Raw genomic sequence first — 19,007 nt, forward strand, 5'->3', positions numbered from 1 at the left:
CACCTAGTGGTTTGTGACATAGCCAGGGGATATGAATACCACCTCAGGTGTCCATGTGTGAGGGGGAAGTCTTACCCTGACTAAAGATGGCAGCCAGAAGGAGGTAAAAGGTACAGGGGAATTGGCAAATGTGGAATATCATAGGAGGGGCCAGATATGAGGTCACATAGGAAGTTCCCAGCCAAGCATCTTGAATGAGGGTGGGTTGAGAGAGAAGCAGGTAGCCATGAGGGAGGAGCCATGAAGTAGGAGGATTCCACCATGCAGCCTGGTGTAGTGAAGAAGCAGGCATGTGGTCTGTAAGCCATGTGGAGGAACGGGTGTACAGAGAAAGCTGATGGAGCCATGTGGGGACCCACCTAACCAAGCACAGATTCATGAGAGGTGCTTGGAGCTGAACTGAACCGTGACCAGGAATGCTGACTTCTGCTTTTCTGAAGGACGTTACAGAGAAGCCACTCTCTCGGGACATGTGATTTCTCAGACTCCACCATGATCCAGTGTAACACGGCATGTATTTCCTGGTCAGTTACATGGAGGCTGAGGATAATGTACCCCACATCCTGAAGGAGAGAGCTGCAATGAGAGGATGGTGACTCTGAAACCCACAAGAGCACCTTCCACAGGGGATGGAGGACTGTTTGAGCAGCTGGCTGAAGACCAGATAAGGATGTGGAGGACTTTGGGGCATGGTTGTGGCTTATAGCCTAGTGGGGAGCCAGGGAAGTGCTGGGTCTTGTGGGAGACAGGGCTCTAAGCAGTAGTGCTCCTAGTGTCCCAACCTGAGGTTGGAATCCTGTAAATAAAAACCTGTTTCCTTCAACAGTAATTGTTGGGTTGATGTGGACCCCGGCTAATGGGGTCCAAGACATTGTGGATGGGGAAGAGACATTCACACGGACTACCGAGTCCTGTGGAGGAAAAGGGTGAGCAGCTTCGCTCTCAAGGGGAGCAAAAAGCTGCAGCCTCTACCACGGCAGGCCTTTATTTCTATCTCTGGGCACATTACATGATGGTCCTCATTTACTGTCACACCAGTTGGCTTTAGGTGGTTACCTTTTACAGAAAACAAAGGAGCCAATGCTGCTAATCACATCACAGAAGAAGGATATTTGCAAATGAAAAGGGGAAAGTGGTTGAACTGGTTGCACTCCATACTGGGGAGTTTTAGCTCGGATTTTAGGAAGTTACTTTGCAGTAAATGTCCTTGATTCAGGGAGAGGGAGATTTTAGCAAAAGTAAGACTCAAAGCAGCCTAGGCACATTGCAGGCCTGATTCCCCATGGGAGAACCTATCCACAGGCATGGGTCCTGTGCATCTCCAAGTGGGAGCTGGGCCCATGCCACACAGAACAGTCTCCTACAGCGGGTCATGTATCAAAATGCCGTGTGGACAAGCCCCAGCTTCTCAGTTACAATAGCAAAAGCTATTGGGCTGGTGTTGTGGGGGCAGGGGTCACAGAGCTTCCGTGCTCTCCCTAGTCATTCCACCTTCCTAGAGCTGCCACAAGTTCATTCATCTGGAAGCTTCTTGAACTCTGTCATTTGGGGGTTTCATGGAGTTTCCATTATGTCAGTGTAATTGACTAAATCACTGACCACTGGTGACTGAACTCAACCTCCAGCCTCTCTGCCCTCTCCAAAGACTGGGGGTGGAGCTGAAAGTTCCAACTCTCTAATCAAATGGTTGGTTCTCCTGGCAACCAGCCCCTAGCCTGAAGCTACCCAAGGGCCCCACCTTGAATCACCTCATTAGCATAAATTCAGGTAGGGGTGGATAGGGGCTTACTGTGAAGAATAAAATATGCTTCTCTCACCTATATCATACCGTAAATTCCCAGGGTTTTAGAAATTCTGTGGCAGGAACTGGCAACAAAGACTAAACATGTTTCTTATTATCACTAACCCTGACAGCCATCCTGTTTAGTGTACACTATTGACAATATCAACATCCCAATCTATGGATAAGGGAACTGAAATTTAGATGATAATCACAGCTTGCAATATAGTGCTGCTAGATGTAAGCAATGACTGTGTATATGGCAGACCATATTGTAAATTATACTATAGTGCCTATATAACTGCACATATGCTACACATAAGGTTCTACCCTATGATCTAGAAGTGTTGTATGTCAGTAAAGCATTGTACAGCACATCCACTAGATGTTTTATTCATACAATAATCCTATATGGTGAAAACTATTATTTGACAGGTGAAAAACTGCACTACAGTGCATGTAAATTTGTGCATAGGATTAGACCTGGCAGGAAGTCACAGCTAAACTGCCGATCTGCACCTCTAAATCCTTTGCTCTCATCGCTCCCCTAAAACACCCTTCTCCATGAAGCCAAAACCTCCATAGGTCTACATGAGCCCCAGGCCTGAGTGCGGATTTGTCTCAGGGCTCTTAGTCATGACCCTTTCCAACACATCAATAGAGCTTCTTTAATTTCACAATATTCTCTCTCTACTTTGACTTAAAGTGTTTATTCCACTATTCACTTTTGGAAATGTTGGCTTCACATTTCCTATATCCTTGTACTTGACAAAAGGTGCCATAAATAAAGTTAGAAAGACAAATGATAAAGGATGTATTTGTAAAAGGATTATTTTATATAATAAATTATTAATATCCAAAATGTATAAAGGACTCTTAAGAATAAACAAGCAGATAAGGCATTATCTTAGCCATCTGTTGCCACACGTCTAACAAATGGGTGTCTGTGGGTCCAGAGACATGGCAGCAGGCTAGGTAGGTGGTTCTGGCTCCCACTTTCTGGGAGCTGCAGAAACTCCAGAGCACCCAGTTACGTGGTAGCACTGGGCAGCTGGGAGAAGACTCAGTTCCTAGTCATGATGCAGAAGCTGACTTCCCAGAGCAGGTGAAACAACACAAGGGGAGAGAAAACAGAGCAAGGAAGTGACAAGATAAAAGCCACAGCCCTTTATAACCTGCTCCTGGAGGGAACCTAATCACCCTTATGCCATATATTTTTGGGCACACACAGGTCTGAACATCAGGGCCATCTGGGATGCTGACTGCCATTGACATAAAAATGATCATGTAGAAAGACAATTGTCTCCCCAGTGATTAGGAAAAGAAAATTATAGCAATAAAAGACATTTTTCATCTCTCAGATTAGCAGAAACTTTAAGCCGGATAGTATCTGTCACTGATCACAAGGTGGGTGAACGGGTGTGCTTCGCCATGTCCTAAAAGTGTGCATTAAAGCATGATTTGCAGTCAGCTCTGATGTGATGTCACCATGTCTGGGTATCTCTTCTGAAGAAATATTGACTCACATTCACAAGATTTGTGTTCAGATGTGCTCAAGGAAGAGGTGTTTGTTATACAAAGAAAATAAAAACAAACAGGAGGCCTACAAATGGGGAATGATTTCATAGTACAAAGCACACAAATTGTGCTAAGTGAAGAAAACTCCATGCCAAATATATGTATCTTGTGATCCACTTTAAGCAAAATAAGTTTAAAAAGAAAAAAAAAAAACCTCTTTTGTCCAGGCAATACACACACACAGAGATGACTAAAGTATAAGAAACCCATACATCTTGTTCACAGGCTAGCCACCAGGGCTATGCACAGAGCCATCCTGGCTAAAATGTGTCACCAATGGTCACTGGCACCAATTCAACACCAACAGGAACCCCTAATTTGGGGTGCGATAAAGAAGGAAATTTTATTCAGTGCAAAAAGCTCAATTATGATTCAGCACAGCTACAAAACAGCTGAATAGTGTTACAGCTCAATTTTGAAGCAGCCCAGCTCTGAGGCCTGCAGCCAGGACCCTCTCTAGTGGGGCAGCTGTGCACTGCTGAAGCCTGCTCCATTCCACTCTTTTAAGTAACCAGAAAGTGGTTCTCTGAATCAGAAAGGAGCTCTTAAAGAAAGAAATCCCTGTCCCTGGTGCTGGATTGGTACATCCTCATGCAAATCAGAACTCCAAATCATCAAAGTTAGATTGGTCCAAAACGTACTGTCCTGATTGGTCAAAATAGAGCCACTCTGATCAGTTGGTGAAGGCCAATGGGGGATATACCTGCCCAGCTCTGATTGAAGGGAAGGTCTCATTCTTTGTGTTGAAGTGCTAGTCCTGGCTGGCAGAAAGCCTAGGCAGGCTCCTACCCACAGTGCAGTTTGCGTGAGAGGCTGTTATGCAGAAACAGCCGTTAGGCCTTGTTTTCATAACCAAGCCCAGTTAGCTCCTAGGAGTCCTTGTGAGTAATACCTTCTTTTCATACAAAAGTATGTCCCCAGATATCTGAAACAGATAAAGATATATCTAGAAAGATACATCCTCAATTATAGGGGGACTAATAGTATGAGACAATATTCACATTTGCACCAATACTATATATACAATGACAATTGATGGACTAAATTTTTGTAATTTATTTCCTTTCAACAACGTTGTCACAACCAACTCTAAAAAGAAAAGCCATGAGACTGGCTAAAGTCACGACAGTAAGGCCACCCCTCTAGCCTCCTTTGGAACTCCTCTCCAGGGCTTTTCAATCCCTAATTCAGTACACAGAGGAAAGACACAAGAGGAAGAAGCGGGTGGGGAGAGGAGGCGGAGGAGAAGGAGGAAGGGGAAGAAAGATGAGGAGGGGGAAGAGAAAAATAAGAAGAAAAACAACAGAAAGGAGAAAAGGTCCTTCGTGATCCTTCACTGTTGCAAATGGACAAGGGAGGAAGGTTAGGTGTCACTTCCTTTCACCTGGGTGTGCAAAGAGCCAACGTGTGTCCACAAGAGGGCGCACGAAGGACGCCTTGGCTTTGCTCAACCGAAGTCATCCCCGTACCTGTAAGTCTGTTAAGTCGAAAAAAGACAAGAAAAATAAAATTTTGCCCAGCACAAGAGCGGGTGTGCGCTGGCCTGGGGCGTGTGCACGCGGCTGCGGGTGGCCTGCGTGGACCAGGCCACGTGTAGTTGGGCCAGTCCTGGCCCCCCGGGGACTCCGGTGCTTGTGGGCTGGGCACTCATTCCCTTTAAGTGGCTCCCGGGTCTCAGCAGCACAGGTGGAGGAGTTAGTCGTTTTATAGCTGAGGGCTAGACTCATGAATGAATTGGAACCTGAATGCTACAGGCACCCGGAGCATCTTATCACCCCCTGGCGGTTACAGCAAAGCGAAACTGATGGGAAGTTCGCTCAACTCAGGGGTGCAGTCCCTCTGATTCTGTTGTGGATGTGTTGTCCCCACAGCACATACATGGCTGGAGCCCCACTGCCCAGTGGATAGCGCCTTCATCACCCCATGTTCCCTTCCACCTTCTGCGACCTCTGGGTGTGCCATCCCTGGCAGGCTCCAAGCTTGATTCACTGGACGCCTCAGGAATACCTGAGACCAGGACTGCGCAGCGGTCAGCCTTTGGCCCCAAGCCAGTGAGGCTCCTAGAGAACCACTCCCCCAGGATCTGGCCAGGGGGGCTCTCATGGGGTACTCTACCTGTAAAAACATTTTTAAGCCTTTGAGTCAGCAAGCCAATTCATTTTAGAAGAGTACACAACTTCTAACAAACAGTAAGAGCGGACATTATGCAGAGAGCTCATAACTGAAAACGCCCCACTCACCACCAGGTGCGAAGTGCACCTTTGCCTTTGCACTGTTGGGGAGCCCCCAAAAGCCTGAAAGTCCCAAAGCTGGAGCTTGGACAGAGAGTGAGGCTTCAGGCTTTATAGTCCCTCTTTGCAATGGAACTTTCCTTTAGGTCCATGTTAAAACACAGTAGGTGTGGGAAGTGTATGAAATGGGTGGAGGGGGTCAAAACATACAAACTTGCACTTATGAGATAAGTAAACCCTGGGATGTAATGTACAGGGTGGTGACTGCAGCTGACACTGCTGTGTGGTACATCTGAATGTTGCTAAAAGAGTAGCTCTTAAAAGCTCTTATCACAAAAGAAGTTAGCCCTGGCTGGTGTGGCTCAGTGGATTGCTCACCAGCCTGTGAAGCAAAGGGTCATTGTGATTCCCAGGCAGGGCACATGCCTGGGTTGTGTGTGGGCCAGGTCCCCAGTACAGGGTGCATGAGAAGCAACCGCACATTCATGTTTCTCTCCCTTTCTTTCTCTCTCTCTTCACCTTGCTCTAAAAACAAATAAATAAACTCTTGAAAAAAAAAGAAAAAAGTTAACTATGTATAAAGGTGGGTGTTAACTAAACTTATCTCACAATATAGACAAGTAGCCCTCTGGATCCCAGGATTCTGGATCCCAGGATTCAACCAACTAGTGGAAAATATATTTTTTAAGTTACATTGTTGCTGTCATGTACTATGTAGTTAGGCCTACAATGGTTGCATCTGAGACTTTTTTCTTGTCATTATTCCCTAAACAACACAGTATAACAACTATTTACATGACATTCCCATTGTATTACACGTTACGGTACTCTATAGAGACAATTGGATGTAGGTTACATGAGGGACTGGCACATCCACAGATTTTGGTATCCCTGGGGGTCCTGGACACAATCATTTGTAGACACTAAAGGATGGGTGTACATATATCAAATGATTGTGTTGTTCACCTACAACTAAAGCGATGTTATATGTCAGTTATATCTCATAGAAAAAAATACAATGGCACCCATGGGTAATGACTGAAAACGTTCAGTATATACCAACGACACCTAGAACAGTGGTCCTTCGATATCTGTGTTTAAGAGATGCAGCTGGGGAACTTTTGAAAAAGGATGCTTGTTTGGCCCTGCCCCCAGAAATTCTAGGACCTAGGAGCCTTAGCCTTAAAGAAACCTGGGTGTCCAGTGATGCAGCCGGCTGCCCCAGCCTGCTAAGAAATACTATGGGTGGAAATGCTGAACAATGGGTTCAGAAGACTCTTGCCTAGTCCTTCCCTTTGGAAAGATTTGCAGAGGCTGCATTCTCATTACAACACAGAAACCCCACAACTGACCACTATAAAGAACTCATGGTCTAACATGGGTACTGTCTTTCACACATTTTACAATTACAAAAAGAAAAACAAGAAAGACATATAGTTACCATTGTATCTAGTACTTATTTATTTACATGTATGTAAATATGCATGTATGGGACTTCTAGCCAAGATGGAGGCATAGGCAGACACACTGTGCCTCCTTGCACAACCAAACTAAGGACAACAACAATTTAGAAACAAGATAACAACCAGAACTGACAGAAAATTGAACTGTATGGAAGTCAGACAACCAAGGAGTCAAAACAGACACGTTCATCCAGACCCATAGGAGGGGTGGAGTTGGGCAGCCGGGCAGAGAGGGGTTGCGGCACAAAAAGCAGTGGGACCAGGCGCAAAAGGCATCTGGGCACGCAAGATGGCAACAGGTGGACCCTGGGTGCACAGGCAGCGGCTGGAAGACCCTAGGTGCGCGGTGGCAACTGGCAGACCCAGTGAACCCGCAATTGTGAAGCAAGGCACCATGCGCAACCCAGGGTCCTAGCACTGGGAAAAAGAGCCTGAGGCACTGATTGAAAACACCTGTGGGGGGTTGCGGCAGAAGGTGAGACTCCCAGCCTCACATGAGAGTTCATTGGAGAGACCCACAGGGTCCTACTATGTGCACAAGCCCACCCACCAGGAATTAGCACCAGAAATGCCTAGTTTGCTTGGGGGAAGCGGCAGAAGGGACTGAAGTCCAGCAGAGAGCAGAGCAAGTGCCATTGTTCCCTCTCAGACCCCTTCCCCACATACATCGTCACAACCCAGCAACTGGGTTGCTCTGCCCTGGTGAACACCTAAGGCTCCACCCCTCATATGTAACAGGTGTGACGAAATAAAAAAAATGGCCCAAGTGGAAGAACAGATCAAAGCCTCAGAGCAAATACTTTTAAGTGACTAAGAGATAGCCAACCTATCAGATGCACAGTTCAAAGCACTGGTGATCAGGATGCTCACAGAATTGGTTGAATTTGGTCACAAATTAGATGAAAAATGAAGGCTACCCTAAGTGAAATGAAGGAAAATGCACAGGGAATCCATAATGATGGGAAGAAAACTGGGACTCAAATCAATAGAGTGGACCAGAAGGAAGAAAGAAACAACCAAACAGAAAATAATGGAGAAATAAGAATTCAAAAAAATGAGAGGCTTAAGAACCTCCAGGACATCTTTAAATATTCCAACATCCGAATTATAGGGATACCAGAAGGAGAAGAGGAAGAGCAACAAGTGGAAAACTTATTTGAACAAATGATAAAGGAGAACTTCCCCAATGTGGCAAAGGAAATAGACTTCCAGGAAGTCCAGGAAGCTCAGAGAGTCCCAAAGAAGTTGGACCCAAGGAGGAACACACCAAGGCACATCATAATTACATTAGCCAAGGTAAAAATGAAGGAGAGAATCCTAGAAGCAGCAAGAGATAAGGAGACAGTCAACTACAAAGGAGTTCCTATCAGAATGTCAGCTGATTTCTCAAAAGAGACCTTATAGGCAAGAAGGAGCTGGAAAGAAGTATTCCAAGTCGTGAGAGGCAAGGACCTACATCCAAGATTGCTCTATCCAGCAAAGCTTTAACTTAGAATGGAAGGACAGATAAAGTGCTTTTCAGAGGTCAAGTTAAAGGAGTTCATCATCATTAAGGCCTTATTTTATGAAATGTTAAAGGGATTTATCTAAGAAAAAGAAAATAAAAAACATGTATAGTAAAATGACAGCAAACTCACAATTACTAACAACCACACCTAAAACAAAACCAAAAGCAAACTAAGCACACAACTAGAACAGGAGCAGAGCGACAGAAATGGAGATCACATGGAGGGTTATCAATAGGGGAGTGGGAGGAGGAGAGAGGGCAAAAAGGTACAGAGAATAAGTAGCATAGGTGGTAGGTAGAAAATAGACAGGAGGAGGGCAAGAATAGTATGGGAAATGTAGAAGCTAAAGAACTTATGACACATGGACATAAAATAAAGAGGGGGAATGTGGGTGGAAGGGGATGTGCAGGGTGGAGGGGAATGAAGGGGGGGTAATGGGAGAACTGTAATAGCATAATCAATAAAATATATTTAAAAATAAATAAATAAATATGCATGAATGTATAAAATGGAAAGAAATTTCAGGAAACAATACTTACTCCAACACAGTGTGATGATGGCCCCTCTCTAACCATACCTTTCTCCTGTGATCCAAAACACACAAATACAAGACAAAAAAAACCATATCTTACACTTCCTCCCTGAAGGTCATGCTTGTCTTTGTTCTGAATAAAACATGCACTGCTCTAAACCCTCTTTGAGATGTATATTTGGACTTCCGGCCAAGATGGAGGTATAGGTAGATACACTTTGCCTTCTTGCACAACCAAAAGGTTGACAACAACAAATTTAGAAACAACAACAAGATCTGCCAGAAAATTGAAGTCCAACAACCAAGGAGTTAAACAAAAAAAATTCATCCAGACTGATAGGAGAGGTGGAGACAGGCACCCAAAGCAGAGAAGACTCATGACAAGGCAACAGCTGGAGGACTGCATGGCCAAGATGGCAGCTGGCAGTCCCACATTTGTATGTGAATAACCAGGAAGAACAACCAGGGAGTGAGACAGACCACAATACCCAGGGTTCCAGCCCAGGAAAAGAAAGCTTCAAAACCTCTGGTTGTAAAAACCTCTAGGGGTTGTGGCAGTGGGAAAGATTCCCAGCCTCACAAGAGAGTTCAATGGAGAGACTTGCAGGGTTGTGGAACATACACAAACCTACCTCCCGCCCTGGAATCAGCACCAGAAGGGCTCAGTTTGCTTGTGGTTAGCCAGGGGAGTGACTGAAAGCCAGCTGAGAGCTCAGCAAGCAGCATTGTTCCCTCTCTGAACGCTTCCCCACATACAGTGCCACAACACAGAGCCATGAGTTGCTCACCCCGCCTCTAAAGGCCTAAGCCTCTGCTCTTTACTGTGTAACAGGTGCACCCAGACAAGGAAATATGGCCCAAATGAAAGAACAGATCAAAGCTCCAGAAATAGAACTAAGCAATGAAGAGATAGCCAACCTACCAGATGCAAAGTTCAAAACACTGGCAATCAGGATGCTCACAGAAATGATTGAGTACAGCCACAAAATAGAAGAAAAAATGAAGGCTATGTAAAGTGAAGTAAAGAAAAATATACAGGGAACCAACAGTGAAGGGGAAAAAATGAAGACTTAAGTCAACCCTTCAGACCAGACAGAAAAATAAACATTCAACTGAAACAGAAGAAATAAGAATTCAAAAAAAAAATGAGGAGAGGCTAGGAACATCTGGGACAACTTTAAACTTTCCAACTCTCAAATCATAGGGGTGCCAGCAGGAGAAAAAGAAGAGCAAGAAATGGAAAACTTATTTGAACAAATAATAATGAAGGAGAACTTCCCTAATCTGGCAAAGGAAGGAACTAAACTTCCAGGAAGAGCAGGACTCAGAGAGTCCCAAAGAAGTTGGACCCAAGAAAGTACACACCAAGGCACAGCATAATTACATTACTTAAGATTAAAGATAAGTAAAGAATCTTCAAAGCAGCAAGAGAAAAAAAGAAAGTTACCTACAAAAGAGTTCTCATAAGACTGTCAGCTGATTTCTTCAGAGAAACCTTGCAGGCAAGAAAGGGCTGGAAAGAAGTATCTGAAGCCATGAAAGGCAAGGACCTACATCTAAGAATACTCTATCCAGCAAAGCTATCATTTAGAATGGGAGGGCAGATAAAGTGCTTCCCAGATAAGGTCAAGTTAAAGGAGTTCATCATCACCAAGCCCTTATTTTATGAAATGTTAAAGGGACTTATCTAAGAAAAAGAATATCAAAGCTATGAACAGTAAAATAACAACAGACTCACAGCTATCAGACTCAGGCCAACAACTGAACCTGAGAACAAAACAAACAAAAATAAACTAGGCAAACAAGTACAACAAGAATAGAACCACAGAAATGGAGATCACATGGAGGATTAACAGCAGTGGGGGTGTTAGAGAACAAAAAGGTGGGGCCTGGGGCAATATACTATTACTAAAAGGAACCCCTCAGGTTCGTTATGTCCGCTGCCTTATAGGAAAGACATCTCTCAATGCCAGAGATTTGTGAAAAGGAAAGGAAATGTTTATTTAATGCTATACAAACTTAAAGTAGTGACCTAATGTCTTCATCAAAATCCCAAAGTCCCTTAAAACACCCACAGACAAACACAGCCCTTCCTTCCCCCTTTGCCCAGTCTGGGGTACTGTATCTCAGGAAAAGAAATAGAAGTCCATGGCTCAGGCAGCCCCCAGTTCTTCCCAGTAATCCATCTCAGCTGGTAGGCCTCCCTCAGTTCCCAGCACCATCAGCTGTGTCGCTGGGATCTCTGCTAAAGCTGGGTGGTGGTTCCCCCATCTAAAGCTGCAGGGGCCCCCACTCTGGCAAAGCCACATGGCTCTCCTTTCTATTTCCACAGCCATGTGGTTCTCTCCCCTCAATGGCTACGAGGAGGGGGGTCGCCACTCTGCCAAAGCTGCGTGGCGGTTCTCTGCTAAAGCCGCATGGTGATTCTCTCTCACAGGGCTGTGGGAGTCCCCACTCTACTAAAGACTGAGTGGTTCTCCTCTCAATGGCTGCCATGTGTGGGTTTAAATCCCTGCACCAATCTTCCTCTACAGCCCCATTTCTGACTCCTCCCACAATCAGCTACACTTGCCAGCACTCTCATATCCTTCCAGCTTTACTGGGCTGCCATAGTGAGTCTGGGCAGGCATGGCCCCATGGCACAGAGCCAATCATCTCCAAGCTCCCACTCGGACACTGTAATTCAGGGGACCTGCCCCAGTTCCACCTTGGTGTGGAGGTTACTTCCATCCCCCTGGCTCAGAGCATGGCCACAGCTACTTAACATATCTATGTAACCAGTTAAAGGTTATAGATATGTTAAATGACCACACCAGAGGTTAGCTGCAAAGCTGTTGCTGTACAAAATAACTCTCAATGGCCCTGCTCCATTTGTCCTTTCCCCCAACCCATACCTGTGGGGGTGGCGGGGCATCCTAAGATTTCCTGGACACCCTGAGTTCTGGACCCCATTCCAAATCCCTATTTGGGGCCCCCTCTTGGCTGCACCCTGTTACAGGGGAAGAATTGGGGAAATGGTATAGCGAATCAGAAGAGTAATTGGTAGGTACAAAATAGACAGGGGAAGGTTAAGAATAGCATAGGAAATGGAGAAGCCAAAGAACTTATACGTACAACCCATGGACATGAACTAAGGGAGGGGAACAATGCCAGTGGGAGGGGGGTGCAGGGCAAAAGAGAATAAAGAGGAGAAAAAGATGGGACAACAGTAATAACATAATCAATAAAATATACTTTAAAAAGAAACATATTTGGATCATTTTAAATGCACAGTGTGCCTTAATGTTGGTTATTTAGGGTAGATTTCAAATCGTGTATTTGGGTAGCTTTTCAAACATAGGTTGTGTGTTTACTTTTGAGGACTTTTGGGCTCCAGGTTGACACCCAAACCAAAACATTGCTAGTGGGGGATGTCTTCTTTTGTCCTGGAAAAGAACCCATCAAACTGAGGAGAACTGTGGGAAGTCCTCAGTCACTGGGCTGTTGGGTGCTCCCTTGATTCCTACTTCTGGCAGGTCTTGAGAAAACAAAAGTCATATATCAGAGACCCCAGGGTTTGTAGACTTATTTCCCCAACTAGGGCGATGCACTCAGACAGCCAGTCTGCACTCGCCTCTCCATTAAATGGCTGTGGCCGCAGCGTGGACTCACGACTTGATTGAGCGCTGCACACCTCATGGACCTAAAGAGGGGTTGCTGCGAAGTTCCAGGTTTAAAGCCTGTCTTAATTCTCACTCTCCTGGTGGAGCTGCACCACCAACAGTCCAAAGAAAGTGGACTTGCGAACTATGCCACACACCCACCAGGGAGAGAATCCAAAAGGGTCTTACGGGCCTGCAGATTGGCCATGGTCCTGGAAGAGGAGAAAGGGGAGGAAAGCTGCCCTGTGTCCAGATGCTAGTACAGAAATAGTTGAAGGAGACAGAAGCTCTGAGCTGGAGGCGCCTGGAGCTGCGAGCAGAGGGCCTGCCCCTGCGGGACTCCCAGCATCCTTCCAGATCTTGAGGGGGCACCTCTGCCCTCTGCCCCACCCCCGCTCCGCTGGAGCAGGTCCAGTTTTGATCTCCTACTTATTCCTTTAATTTGCATAAACAAAAATGCCTCAGGACTGAGAGATATAGATGACATGGTTTCCTTATGTTTTCTTAAGATTCTATTCATTTATTTAGAGAGAGGGGAAGGGAGGAAAACATCGATGTGAGAGAGGAATATCTGTGGGTTGCCTCTCCCAGGCACCTCAACCAGGAATGAGCCCGCTACCGAGGCATGTGCCCTGACTGGGGATTGAACCTGTAACCTTTCAGTTTGTGGGAAGTCGCCCGACTGACTGAGACATGCTGGCCAGGGCACTTTCCTTTTTTTTAAAAAAAATGTATTTTTTCATTACAGTAGACATACAGCATTACATTAATTTCAGGTATGCAAATTGTCATTTGTTCACAGAAAAAAAGAAATCACACCCAAACCTGTACACGGCCAAACTGATGTAATGTGCTAAAGACGCAAGATGTCAAATGCCCTGAAGAACAACAGATTTTGCAGATTCTTGAATGCATTTGAAATCATGGAGGAAGGAAGGAATGTAAAGGAGGAGGAAGGTAAGGAAGATTACATGAAAGTGAGAGAAAGCAAGGCAGGGACTGAATTAAAGCACAGTTAAATTTGGTGCTCTCTTGAGGGTGGTTCCCTCAGAAGGAAGCGTCCAAAAGGAGGCTTTTCAAAGCTGTGTCACCTAGATGCTCAGAAACAACAGACACAGCTGGCTTCAGGCCAAGGTCAGCTTCTCCCTAAGGAAGTTATATGCCTGGGATGGGGCACAGATCTGCCCAATTAGGAATTTCCCACATGATCTGCCCAATTAGGAATTTGTCACTTATAACAGCACCCCTTTTTGTCCACAGATTTGACATTTATATACCTTGCCATAGCTTCCTTTTTCAAGGAGCTTCCCTAAGAAAACTATTTGCTTTTTAAATGTCTTTAAGCCTTTTGCCATAGAAATGGGAGGACTGAAATGCTGCTGGATCCTGATTTCAAATGTCTGCATGGTAATTTGGAAATAAATGTTCACCCCTGAGGTCTCTCTCCATTCACTTATGGGGATGGGAGGGGCTACCTCAGACTTGTCCCACCTCTCCCAGCGGGCCAGGACCTGCCCTGCTTACTGTGACAGGACAGTAAGAAGCTAGGAAAATTCCTGGGCAAGTGGAATGGGGAAACTGAGACAAGAAAATTAAACAAAGCCAAACAGTTTGAGCAACTTACAGCCAGCTGGTGAATTGCAAAGCCTTATCTCCCCTAACCAAGGACACTTGAAAGTGAATAGTTTGTGCCTTTCCTCCCTGACCAGAGAATACACAGCTTAAATGTCCCTGGTCTGGGAGACAGAGGACAGAGACCCAGTAAATGTCATTTGTGCCAGCCTAACCCAGTGAAGTCAGAGGAACAAATAACAAAAACTCCATTAAAACCCAGACAGACCGAACCAAGATAAAGGTAAAAACAGTAAAGCAGACTGAAGAATAATCCCCCTATACACTCATTTTGATGCATCAGCATATTAAAAATACACCTGGAAAGTTGATGAATATTCCACTGAAACCCTCCCCTAAGATTCTCACCCACAGAAGAAAGATGAAGACCCAGTGCAGACTCACTCTAGGGCATGCCCATGCCCCTTCCTGAGCAGGAACTTTTTACTTCCTCCTACACTCGAAGGGTCCCCAGGAGACTTCCAGCCAGGGGAGCAGTGGGCAGCAGCAGCTCAACCCAGGCTTACCTCAATCCTGTCTCCAGGGCCCCCTTTTCTCTGGCTTCCTGGTGAGCTAGCAGCAGCCCCTCCTTGGCTTACTCCTTTCCTATAAGGTTCCTAGGGAGCCGAAGTAGAGCCCTGCCTAGGCTCTCTTCTGTTACTTCTTCTACCCTACGTCCCTTTGTCCCCAGCCTTAATAAATGTACTCTCAAAACCACCTGGACTCAAGTTGTGAAATCTTTCCTGCATGACGTCAAGGACCCACATGCTGCAGCCGGCCTGAGGCTGACCCACTCTGGTCCGATCCCTGTCCAATAACACTACCACAGAGGCCTGGCACCAGAGTCGGTGGCCACTGGTGACCAACAGTGAGTGGCTCCAGACTCTCACAAATTCCTATCAGGGTGCCCACAGGCTTGGGGAAACTCTTCCCAGCAAAGAGTGTGTTGGTGGCCACAGTCTTACACCCTCCCTTGTGGTCAGCATACCCCTCCCTCCACCACAGGGGCCCAGGCACATCTGTGAGAAGCATTCCCAACTGGAGGGACTGGTCTCAGAAATCTCCAGAGCCCTTGGCCACTGCCATGGTGGTGTGGGGAGGAGGAACCATTGAGGCCACAGGCTCTGTGGCCCAGTGAAGGGAAGGCTCTGTAATGGTAGAGGCCAATCAGGGGTCCTTGCCAACAAGCTAGGAGTCAGGGTCAGGCACCCATGTCATGTCCCCAGAGATTCCTCCAGTGCCCTATGTGTGGGTCCTTCACATTTCAGGGCCTTAGTTTCAACTCATTTAAGAAGTTTGATACTAGATAATTTCTGAGGATTTATTAGGGTGTTAACTCCATATTAATAGAAGCAACAAATAAAAAAAAACTACTTTTAAAGGAATTATACCAAATAGTTACAGTAATAACTGAGGTAAGGAATAACTGATCGTGAGACATGCAAATTTTTTAAAGTAACAGTAAGGATACATGTAAATCGCTGCCTTCCACCTGAGAATAACTAATGTAAAACAAGAAATGGGAGGCACTGTCTCCCCTCCTCCCTCCAGAGCATTACCTTCACTTTTTTTTCTCCTAAGCTCCAAGAGCCCCCTTTTTGCTTCTGTAACTCATTCCCTAGCCCACACAGCCCAGCTATCTCCTATCTACTACCTCTGTAACTTTATTGTTATTTTTAGAGAGAGGGGAAGGGAAGGAGAAAGAGAGGGAGAGAAACTTCGATGTGTAAGAGAAACATCAATCAGCTGCATCATCACACACGCATCAGAGACCTGGCCCCGCAAACCAGAAACGTGCCCTTATGGAGAATGGAACCAGTGACCTTTCAGCTTGCGGGCCATTGCTCAATCCACTGAGCACACCAGCCAGGGATGTAACTCTCTAAATAAACATTCTCTTATGGAAGAAAGAGAAAGAAAGAGGAGTACAAAGTAAGATTTAAACCATCTCTTCCTAGAGTGTGAAATCTGTGTGGATAAAAAGGGGTTCTTCAGGAAGTAACTTCACAGGTGGTCTGATCAAAATTGGTTTCTGGGCAGGTTGTGGTGGGTAGCCATGCCCCAGGCCTATGACATTTTAGTAAAAGCTTAACTTTGCCTTAATCAAGGCCCATCCCTTGTTTCTGTAATATAAGTTAACACACTTTTGAAATGCCCACTTTTACATCCCTATTTCCTAAAATGGAACCACCCTCTAGAAGGCACATTATCTTAACTATCCTGCAATCCAGTTGAGACCAGAAAAGTCAGGGGTTCTAGCTGCCTGTCACTACCAGAACCAGTAAGCAGAGACAAGGATTGAATCTTTATGGGCAGTTTTGTCAGCTGCCAAGCGATCTGAGAAGACAGTGGGTTATGTACCCTAAAAGACCCACTGTCTTATATCTTGTCTCAAACTGACCTTTTTATAAGGAGACGAAGAGGGTGGGTAAGGGGTTTGGAATTTAAGAAAAAAGTAGGTAAGGGGTTTGGAATTCAGGGAAAAGTTTAATCAGATAAAATCTGCAGTCTGGCAATTTTCCTAGCATCCTTTCTTCTGTGATTGTTTATCTGCATCCTGGTCTAAGGGCATTCTCTCCCTGGAGCACAATGGCTCAGTTACCATCTTCAGTCCTCCTGGGGTACAACCCTCGTATTGCTGGGGGGTATTCTGGAGGCAGAGTGGGTCCTGTCATACATCCCATTTCCTGGAACAGTAGCTTTCTACCTGCATTAATCACTAAGTCTGTTAACTATAATTTAAAGCTAAAAATGTCTAAATTCTTGAGCTCCCCCATCACAATTCCCACCTTGCTTTCTCCCACCTCTATGGAATCTTCTTTACATTTCCTCCTTAATTTCAATGCACTTAAAAATTGCAAAACTGTCATTCTCCAGGGCATCTGAGGTCTTGTCCCCAATGTGTTTATTGCCAATTTGACTCAAATAAACTGATAAAAATTATCTACAGGTTTGGACATTTCTTAGGTGCATACCTGGACCAAGAAAGCCACACAGGATGGCAGGCATTCCACATCAAGTTAGTTACACACAGGGCCTCTGCCCATCTGGTGTTCTGTCAGCCTCCCTCCTGGCACAGCTTGGGGGCTCCCAGGAAGGTCAACAGCAAGAGTCGGATCAAAGGCCCACCTACGGTGCATGGTGCAGAATTATATCTTCAAACATTTGGGGTGATGTTTAGAAGCCAGAACTTTCTTATTTCTAAAGCCCACAATGCAGGCTTTGGGGTGCTCCTTTCTGGGTTGATATCACAACATCCAAACCTGTGGAGAATTTTTATAAGAGTTTACTTGAGCCTAACTAATGTAATATGCCAAGAAGCAAGGTCTCAAATGCTCTAGAATATTTTTTATGTATCTGGAATTAAGGAGAAAATGTAAAGAAGATTCAGTGGAGGTGGGAGAAAGCAAGGTGGGAGTTAGATTATAGGAGAGTTAACAAGATTCTGTACTCTCTTGAGGTGGGCATGCCTTCAAGGGGTATTACTTCTCAAAGGTGTGTTAACCTAGATACACAAGGACAACTGACAGGGCTGGCTTAACACCTCTCACTCAAGAAGTTACCAGCTGAGGGGAGGTGGGGGACTGCCACCATGCCTGTGCAATTAGAAGTTGTGACTTATTACAGCACCTCCTTCTTTTGCCCACATCTGCAAACTACTACAAGCTGAGCATTTTTGATTCCCAGCCTTTCCATGCATTTGGGGGAGAACTTTTACCTAAAAATGTCTTTGCACAACCTGACAGTGGCCAAGACTGATAAGGGCCCCCTTCAGCGACTGTTGGATTCAGTAAGAGTTGTGAGGCAGTTTCTTTCACCTTCAACTCCTATACCAATAATTGGCATTCCTTTGTCATGCCAGTGAGCCAGGGACCCACACTGCTCCCTCCTGAGATTTCCAAAAATGCTAACTGAACTCTGGTACCCCTCAAGTGTTCTGGTCTCCCTTGGCCTAAGGAGAAGCTTTTATTCCACTCCATTCTATTGAAAGACCCATTACAGTGTTGGACAAGACACTCCTCTACCCTCAGTATTCTTCTGGCTGGGCTAATAAGCACACAGACATGAGACAGGTTAGCAGAAAAACCGCCTCTAATACATACATACACATGGGGACCCACATGCAGGAGAGGTTCAGAGACACAAAGGGAAAGTGGGGTGCATAAGACATCCTCCCCTGGGGTAGAGGGAGGGTGCCTTGGGGACCTCAGAGGGTCAGTGCAGGAGAAGGGTAAGCGTGGATGTTTGGAGATTCCAGGTTTCTCCTGCCCTGTAGCTACATCAGAAGAGGTTATCTGATACTCTCTGATTATGGGCAAGGCCCCTAATTCAAGTCTCCTAGGTAGTCAAGTAGGCAGATATTTCTCAAGTCCACAGGGTCTTGGTTGCCTCTAGCTCAAAACAATCCACATACCACAGATGCACACCTGGTTTTGTTTGTTGGTCTGTTTGCTTTTTGAAGAGGGGAAGGGAGGGAGAAAATGAGGTAGAGAAACATAAATTGATTGCTTCTCTCCTGCCCCAAATGGGTCAGCGAGGGTGGGGAGGGGCCTGGCCTACAACTAGGCTTGTGCCCTGACCTGCAACCTTTCAGTTTGTGGTGGGACACTCAACCCACCGAGCCACACCTGTCAGGGCCACAGAGACACATCTTGAGGTGACT

Source organism: Phyllostomus discolor, chromosome 8 (genome assembly GCF_004126475.2).
Source record: "Phyllostomus discolor isolate MPI-MPIP mPhyDis1 chromosome 8, mPhyDis1.pri.v3, whole genome shotgun sequence".
Classification (NCBI taxonomy): domain Eukaryota; kingdom Metazoa; phylum Chordata; class Mammalia; order Chiroptera; family Phyllostomidae; genus Phyllostomus; species Phyllostomus discolor.